This window comes from Pseudorca crassidens, chromosome 1, assembly GCF_039906515.1.
Source record: "Pseudorca crassidens isolate mPseCra1 chromosome 1, mPseCra1.hap1, whole genome shotgun sequence".
NCBI lineage: Eukaryota > Metazoa > Chordata > Mammalia > Artiodactyla > Delphinidae > Pseudorca > Pseudorca crassidens.
In genome coordinates this window covers 64,976,160-64,985,199 of record NC_090296.1, presented here as the reverse complement: position 1 = coordinate 64,985,199, position 9,040 = coordinate 64,976,160, and positions in this window count along the sequence as shown.

Genomic DNA, 9,040 nt, shown 5'->3' with positions numbered 1-9,040 from the left:
CGCCCAGGCTCCGCCCCAGGACCGCCTCCGGGACAGCCCTTCCCCCCCGGCCCGTCACCCAGCAGGGTTTACCCCTTGCCCAAGGAGCCCGGCGAGCCCGGCGCCAGCCTCCCTTGTTTGTGACCAGGAGAGGGGCTGGAGAACAGACGGCATTTTTAGAATGCCATCGATTTGCATATTGTTTTGCATAAAATCCCATAACAAACTTGAAAACCTGTATCCCAACTCCGAAAATGCAAATGGATTAACAGCACAGTTTACTGCCACATTCTAGGCTGGTCACCTCCCAGGCTTTTGAATAAAATAATAAACCCAAGAACAAACAAATATTTTAGCAATGATCTCGTTTTAGCTTTACCTGGTACCTTATTCCCCTTTCCTCTGCTGTTTGACCCAGGTCGGGAGGTGCAAAGACACTGAGAGACTGGGAGGAATCCAATTTTAAATAAAATTAACAAGCATCTCCCTGACCCCTACTATCTTCAAGGCCCCATGAGCTCAATGAAGGGGGGTGCGTACAATGAAGAAATACTGGGTCATATCTCACTGAATCCTAAAAATACTGTATTTTTCTTTGCTGAATGTTTTCATCCACTTATCTTTCAAGTTTCCTACTAAAATATGATGTTCTGAAGGTCTGCCTTCAAAATTCACCACATTCTCATGTAACAGCTAACACAGGTATGTCCCACAAGACTTTTTACTTATCCAAAGGTAAGCTGATTGCTTAATGAATTTTTTTTAAATTCCCTTTCCTACCGAACACCAGAGAACAGACTCCAGAGAAAAAGATTCATAAATTGCGTGCAAAGCCATTTTAAATTTTACATCAGTTTGCACTTGGGCTCTTCATGTAGGTTGAACAAAAGAATGTACAGTTCTCACATTAAGTTGTAAGTTACAATGCATTAGGGCTTATATGAAGTTGAACAACAAAAAAATGGGTGAGCTGTCTCTGTGTTTTAGTTTAAATAAACTGAGTAAAAGATAAAAGTACAATTAACATTTGTGAAGAAGAAGAAGGAGAATGTACAGGTTTTTCAGGTATCATTTTGTACACAATCCCCTACAGCGTTTACACGTTTATTCTCCTGCCCATAGTCCTCTCTTTTCTTCATCTGAGAGGAGAAATATGAAAGGAGAAATGGAGTGAAGTCTGGGTCAAGAACAAAGAGCAGAACAGGAAAGGCACGCTGCTGCTACTGATGGAAAGAAGCAGACAGAGGCGCATGGTCATCAAGTAAGAACCTGAAGAAGTGGTCCATGGGAACCTTGGTGAAACTCCTAGTTATACAGGGAAGAGGTCCTCTGCCGAGATGGTGATAGTGGGCACCCTTGGTATGACCTTTCGGCAGGAGGTGCACCAACTGGGGTAACGGCTTGATTGGTCAGCATCGAGGAGCTGCCATCTAAATTCCCACAGCAGCTCCTGGATGACAGAAGCCCGTCATCCTTGGACCCCCAGCACGTAGCACATAGTAAGTGCCTAATAAATAGGTACCAGGAACCGGGTGTCTGACCCTGAGCCATGGCAACCTCCACGTGGGATTGGGGCATGTCTGGGCTTGTACGAAGCCTGCCCAAGGGTCTATTTGCATGAAAGGAGGTGGGGGGAGCCTCCCCAGAGAGAAGTCACTGGGAGAGTGTCAGGCAGAGCATCCTGGCTCACTGGCTCAGAGCAAAACCTCAGGGGCCAGTGAAGGGGGCAGTCAGGCATTCTGTAGGATACTTGTCTCCTGGCTTTGCCTCCCTATCCAGCCATGGTGGATGTTCAGGGACTGGGGACTGGGTTCGAAACCTGGGGACTGTTCGTTTGCTGCAAGGAGTAAAATGGAGCTGCAATACCAAAAGAGAGGAAGGCCCTTCCCCGACTTGTGCTGGAACCGTGCATAGCCACAATACCTTGCCCCATCCAGTGATCTCCTTCAGGGGCAGGAGAAGAGCCGTCCGAGGCCGCCTGAATGTGGGCCCTGGTAGGCAGTGGCTTGTGTTTTTTGCAGCTTCGGGGTTTGTTGTAGACCTCAGAAGTAGATATCCTTGAATTTAAAAGGGGGGAAATGACAGACTTGATAGCTGGCTGAAAATTTTGTGAAGGTTCTGACACTCCTAGGAATAATAAGGGGATTTACAGAGGACCAGAAATCCGCAGTAGAAGGTGGAGGAGGTAGTGGTCAATAAAATACACAAAATTACATCCCCACCTCCCAGAATGAACATGTGGACCCAGGACTTTAAATCCCAGGACTGGTAAATTTGGCTCGCTATTCAAATAATATTGCCACAATTTTAGAATAAAGTTACAATTAGTTCAGGTGTCACCAGAGCCATAGTCTGTGAGCAAGTTTTAGTGACTGCAATCTTTCAATTGTTCTAGATTACTCTGGTTGCAAAGCCTGGGCAGCTTAGAAAGGTATTCTAAGTAAGAACCATCCCTTAGAAGAACCAGGGACTGGTTCTTGCCTACTTGGCAAGGACACCCTTTAATCAATCAAGGGCCTCCTAATCAACCCGGGGCTGCCAGCACTGCATCTGGCAGAGCAGCCTTAGATCCAGTGACTGGCAAAAAGCACAGTGTGTGATTACACCGAGGGGTGCAGACAGGCTGGAGCCATGCACGGGCTCAGAGGCGTCTGAACATCAGAGTGGCAAACACCAAGCTAATGGTTCAAGTGCATTTGTTCTAGTTACTTGCCCGTTCATTTGCATCATTATCACAATAACTATTAAAATACTTTTCCTGTTAATAACTAAAATTAATTTCCCTGTAAATTAATTTCAATAAATTGCCTTCCAATGTATATCTGCAGTACAGATGCAGTCATTTTTATTTTTCAAGCATGTGGATGAGAGAGGGTAAAAGAAGGAAGCTGAATTTCTTTGCCTTGGAATTTGAATCGGGAGGGATCCTGGTGGTCCAACTTCATTTTCCTACTGATGAGGAAACCAGGGCCCAGAGGGGCTGGACATTAGGTAACTTCCCTAAGAAAGGAATCTCTGGTCAGTGGAAGGGGAAGCCTGGAATGCTTTTGTGTTCTCAACCACAACAAGAGAGCATTCAGCTCTTGTCCTGTTTATGTATGTATGGGGGTTTTTGTGTTTTTGTTTTGGATGAGGTAAGATTCACCAAAAGTAGTGTGCAATTCAGTGGCATTTAGTACATTCACAATATTGTGCAACCACCACCTCTCTCCAGTTCCGAAACATTTTCACCATTCCCAAAGAAAACCCTGTATCCAGTAAGCAGTTACTCCCCACTTCCCCAGCCCCTGGCAACCACCAATCTGCTTTTAGTATCAGTGGATTCACCTTTTCTGGATATTCCCTATAAGTGGAGTCATAGGATATGTAACCTTGCATGTCTGGCTTATTTCACTTAGTATAATGTTTTCCAGGTCCATTCATGTTGTAGCATGTATCATTCCTTTTTATGGCTAATATTCCATTGCATGGATATATGACATTTATCTATCCATCATAAGCCGATGGACATTTGGGTTGTTTCCACCTTTTGGTTATTGTGAGTAATGCTGTTAAGAGCATGTATGTGTAAGTACCTGAGTGCCTGCTTTCAATTCTCTTGGGTATATACCTAGGAGTGGGTCATATAGTAATTTTACATTTAATTTTTTGAGGAACTGCCACACTGTTTTACACAGCAGCTGCACCATTTTACATTTTTACTGGTAATTTGGGAGAGTTCCATCACATCACATCCTTTTTTATTTCCGATGAAAACCACCTACATTTCTTTCACCCCTTCAACATCTTTCTGTGCCAGAGTTTCCCTCCCTCCAAGCTGGCATCTGAGTATCCTTTTCTGTTTTTTGCCATGCCATATTATCAAGAGGTTTATCATTACATTGAATGGCTTTAGTGTGGGCAAGGATGATCTTATTTTTTGATTTATCAAACACTTTTTTTAACACCATATATTCCAGGCACTGTGCTAAAAGTATTACAAACACTATTTCTATGAATTCTTCTAACACTACCAAGGAATTATTATTTTCACTATTGTGAAGATGACAAAAATGAGGAGTAGAGAGGCTAAGGAACTTGTCCAAGTTCACACAGTGAGAGAGTAGGACAATGCTGGACAAAATCTAAGAGATTCCAAATGAGATAAGATTGGGGGTGGGGTGGGGATCATTTTGAGCCACTTGCTTGACATAGCAACGTTTTTGCCCTTAAGTACTCTTTTTTATTATAACCCTTAATTATAGCACGTTCACCTGCAATGACAATTTTAACTCTTGGTTTCCTTACTGATACTTAGTGTAGAAGGACAATAAGCAAAATTTACCACGAACTATTTAGTTGACTACATTGGTAGGAACCTTCCAAGCTACAAATTAGGATTTGCTCCTTGCTCCGTTCCAATTATGGCGCAGTGTTTCCAGGAATCCCACATAAATTCAGTGACGTACAGTCTGTTGAGAGTAGTAGTCAGTAATGAGCCACACCTCAATCCACCGGATTCCATTGCCAGACTCACCCCTCAGGACACAAGATGTCCATTTCATTTAAATGGAGCTGGTGAAACAAGAGGAGAGTGCCTGAGGGAACTTATGCTTGCGCTCACTGCTATGAATTGGGTTGAGAGAGAGAGGCATGGGATTATGTCCCATTCCCTGTGGAGTCCAGCCATCCTACTCCTTTCCAAGTCTAAGGGGATGGCAAAGAATGGGACTTGATTGGTTCTTAATTATTTCTAAGCATATGAACAAGTTTAAGCCTCTCTCAATTGCTCTTTGATAATTCTGCTGTGTGCAGGTCCTAGGAAGTATGACATATCAGGAATATTCATTAGTATTTTCCAATTCAACTTTTGTTTAAGCTGCAAACGTCTAAAAAGCATTCTCTCCGGCTAAAAACATGGTACCGATCATAAAAATACAACAGTGTCAAATTTAGATTAATATGGAATATTTTAAAGAACTCTTTTTGCTTAATTTTATAAAGCTTTTTCCAAAGGTGTTTTCATTCATTAGAATTTCACATCTTAATAGGCTGTATTTAAAATAACCTTATTTTAGAATAGTTTTAGATTTACAGGAAAGTTGTGAAGATTTATACATAGTCCCCATGTGCCGCATACCCAGTTTCCCCTATTGACATCAGATATTAATATGGTTACACTCGTCACAATTTATGAACCAATATTGTGACATTATCGTTAACTAAAGTCCTTATCGCGTTCAGATTTCTTTTGTTTTTACTGAATGGCCTTCTTCCCCCCCCCAGGATCCTGTTGAAATTGTACAGTAGTTGAAATTAGTTCAAAGGGTTTTCAGGAGAGTGTATACCAGGCCTGTCTTTTCAGCCCTTTAGCACCTACAGGAACTTCAGGTTCCCCAGGGTAGGAAGGAAGGGATACCTACAGCACGTGCTTTCTTCCCACCTTAGCTTGGCCCACTGCGAAGCCTGTTGCTGTGGCTAAGGCTTGGTGGCACAGGTGGGAGGCCTCTCTGTACAGCTAGGCGTCTGGGGGTTCAGGTGGCGGATCCCCCGCCCTGTTCTGGTCTGTCGGCGGGAGGAGGGAATGTTAAAAGGCTCGGGGTCCTGGGGTTCACCGTTCTAACAGACCTCGATTTTGTTCTCCTATTTATCTCCTCCCAAGCTCCAGAGAGGAGCCTGACTGATCTCAGGCCGTGGGTCTCAAACATTAGTATCCATCAGAATCACATGGCAAGCTTGTTAAAACACAAACTTCTGGGTCCCACCCCTGGAGTTTCTGAGTCCATAGTCCTGGGTGAGGCCCGAGAATCTACATCTCTGACGGGGTCCTGGGAGCTGTTTCTGCTGGTCGAGACTGGGGCCGGGGGCAGTGGGGGGTGTCACACTTGGAGGTCCACTTTTCTAAGCCAATCAGTTCATGGCATTACCCTCCCTGGTGACTGTTAGTCTAGGGGTGGGCAGGTGACCTAAACCATCCTAAACCAGTGGTTCTCTGCCCTGGCTGTACATGAAAATCAGCTGGGAGCTTCTAAACATGACCTCCAGCTGGGCCCTACCCCAGACTAATATTTCTAGAGAAAAGGCCTAGGTATTGCAGTTAAAAAAATAAAATAGCAAATAAATAATATATCATCATCATCAATTAATAAATAATAAAGTACAAATGAAATAATAAAGTACAAATGAAATAATCACAATAAATAAATAAATGATACAGCACTCCTGGTGACTTTAATGTGCAGCAGTACTGGGAACCACTGGTCTGCTTGAAAAGAATTTGTATTGAAGGGAAGGGTCTAATTTTCTTGCTGAACATGGAGAAGGGCAGGCAGCTCTGTGGCCTCTGGCAGCCATCTAGTCACCCTGAAGGGAGCCAGTCTCAGGAGGAAGGCAGAACAGAGTGTGGCAAGAACTTGGGACCTTGGTGACATCACTGAGCGGCTCATCTTACTATTCCGGTAGCCTGTTCTACCTCTGGACTTCCAGTTATGTGAGATAATGCATTTCCTCATTTTTAAAGCCAATTTAAGTCACGGTTTTCTGCTACTAGTTGTCAAAAGGATTCTAACAGATAACACCAGAGACATGGTCACCCTGTAGCCATAATAATTAGCACCCACTCTTTTTTTTTTTTTTTTTTTTTGCTGTACGCGGGCCTCTCACTGTTGTGGCCTCCCCCATTGCGGAGCACAGGCTCCGGACGCGCAGGTTCAGCGGCCATGGCTCACGGGCCCAGCCGCTCCGCGGCACGTGGGATCCTCCCGGACCGGGGCACGAACCCGCATCCCCCGCATCGGCAAGCGGACTCCCAACCAGTGCGCCACCAGGGAAGCCCTACCACCCACTCTTAAAGCCACCTTGTCTCCGTGTCACCCCTTCTGCACACTTCAGAGGACCAGCTTCCTCAAGAAGTCTGACTCTATGGAGACCAGGCAGATGCGCAGCAGGAGAGTTCTAGTGTATTCTGTAGCTAAAGCTCGTCTCCATTTCCAGCTCTGAAATTCTACTGTTTTCTTCTTCCCAAAAAAAGGAAATGAACAGTCTAAAGAAAGACCTGACATTCTGCCTTATATTTAAAAGAATTATTTTCTCTTTCTACCTAAGCAAATAATCTCCTAATATTCAAATTAGAGTTTACGACTGTATTCTTCATGAACTGTTTTCTTAAACTGCAAATTTGTCTTCAGGCAATAATTCCTTTTTTACATTTATAATCTGAAAATGTTTATAGAACATAAATATTCAACCCTGGGAGCTAGTTGTAACGAAGTAAACGTCCAGCGAATGTTTGATTGCAAACATTTAGTGCAGTGGGTTACAAAACTGAATGTAGAGTTAGAGTCCCTTTTTGAGAGAGATTGAGATCAAGATGTTATTAATGATTGTTTTTGGGTAGGTGGGAATATGGAAGTTTTTACGTTGTATTGTTTTCCTTATTTATTTATTTATTTATTTATTTATTTAATGGCTGCACTGGGTCTCCGTTGCTGTGTGCGGTCTTTAGTTGCGGAGAGCGGGGGTTACTCTTCATTGCGGTGTGTGGGCTTCTCATTGCAGTGGCTTCTCTTGTTGCGGAGCACAGGTTCTAGGCATGCGGGCTTCAGTAGCTGTGGCACGTGGGCTCAGTAGTTGTGGCTTACGGGCTCTACAGTGCAGGCTCAGTAGTTGCGGCACACGGGCTTAGTTTCTCCACAGCATGTGGGATCTTCCCGGACCAGGGCTCGAACCCATGTCCCCTGCAGTGGCAGGTGGATTCTTAACCACTGAGTCATCAGAGAAGTCCCTCCTGTATTTTCTAACGGGCACATATTGCTTTTGTTAAAAAAAAAAAAGAAATATAATACATACTTTTTTATAAAATATAGATTGTTTTTCCTACTTAAAACAAACCTTTAGTTCTTCCATGCGCTGGCCGTTGGCTTGCTCGTGCTAAGTACAGGCCCTGCCATTCTGTGTGCTGCTCTGTTGGAGGTGGCTGGGATCCTGTGAACTGCATCTCCCAGACTCCCTTGCCAGCCGGCCGAGTTAAATGCTGCCAGTACGAAGCACTGGTGGGAAACTGGATAAAATGAGGGAGGGAGAGACACCCCCCTTTAAAAGCAAGTTTCTGACAGTGGCTGTGGCAGTGGCCTTCAGCAGCTCCAGCAACAGCATCCACGGTTGGGGCAGTGGCCAGTGCCGACAGCATCTGCAGCTTCCCGCGGTGTCAGATGCCAGGTACTCCTGGGCTCTGAAAACATCAGCACTTCTCTATTTTATCTCCAGCCTTAGGAGTGGTCCAAGACTTCTTGAAGATACTTATCTCTAGGTCACTACATCCTCTCCTTTTGGTTCCTCCAACCTATCCCACACTTTTGTAACTGATTCCTTAGGTCAAATTCCCTCCACTTGAAATACCTGGAATGATTTCTGTTCTCCCAGCTGGACACTGACTGATATGCCTACTCTCAGTTCCTACATTGGACTCACCAACAACGCCTCTCAATTCGACTGCCAAGTTGTACCTCCAACTTCTCCTCCTTCCCAGTCTCACTGCCACAACCATTCCAGATTGCCATCATCTCCCGAGTGGATTACTGCAACAGCCTTCTCTCAGGGCTCTCCACTTTTACACTTGCCCCACATCAATCTGTTCTCTACATGGAAGCCAGAGCAATCTTCCTTAGGCTTAAATAAGCTGGCATCACTCTGCTTTGTGAAACCCCTGCACTTAAAATCCAAACTCATTACTGTGGCCCAGGAAGCCCCAGCGACGAGTTCATTGTGCCTCATCTTCTTTACCCACCGTGATCCAGTCACACCCCTTTTTTTTGTTGTTCTTGAAATAAGCCAAGCTCTCTTTCCTACCTTAGTAACGCTGCATAATGTGGTATTTTCACCTTGCAATTCACTTTTCCCTACCCTCCATAAAGGCAGCTTCTCATCATTTCCTCCATGTTACTTCTTCCATAAGGCCTTTCTTATCACCCGAACAAGAGGAGGCATCGCCCATCTCAGCTCCCTGTTTATTTCCTTTTTAGTGCCTATCAAAACTTGACTTTTTTTTGGTTTGAATCTGTTTTACATCTATTCCTCCCAGGAG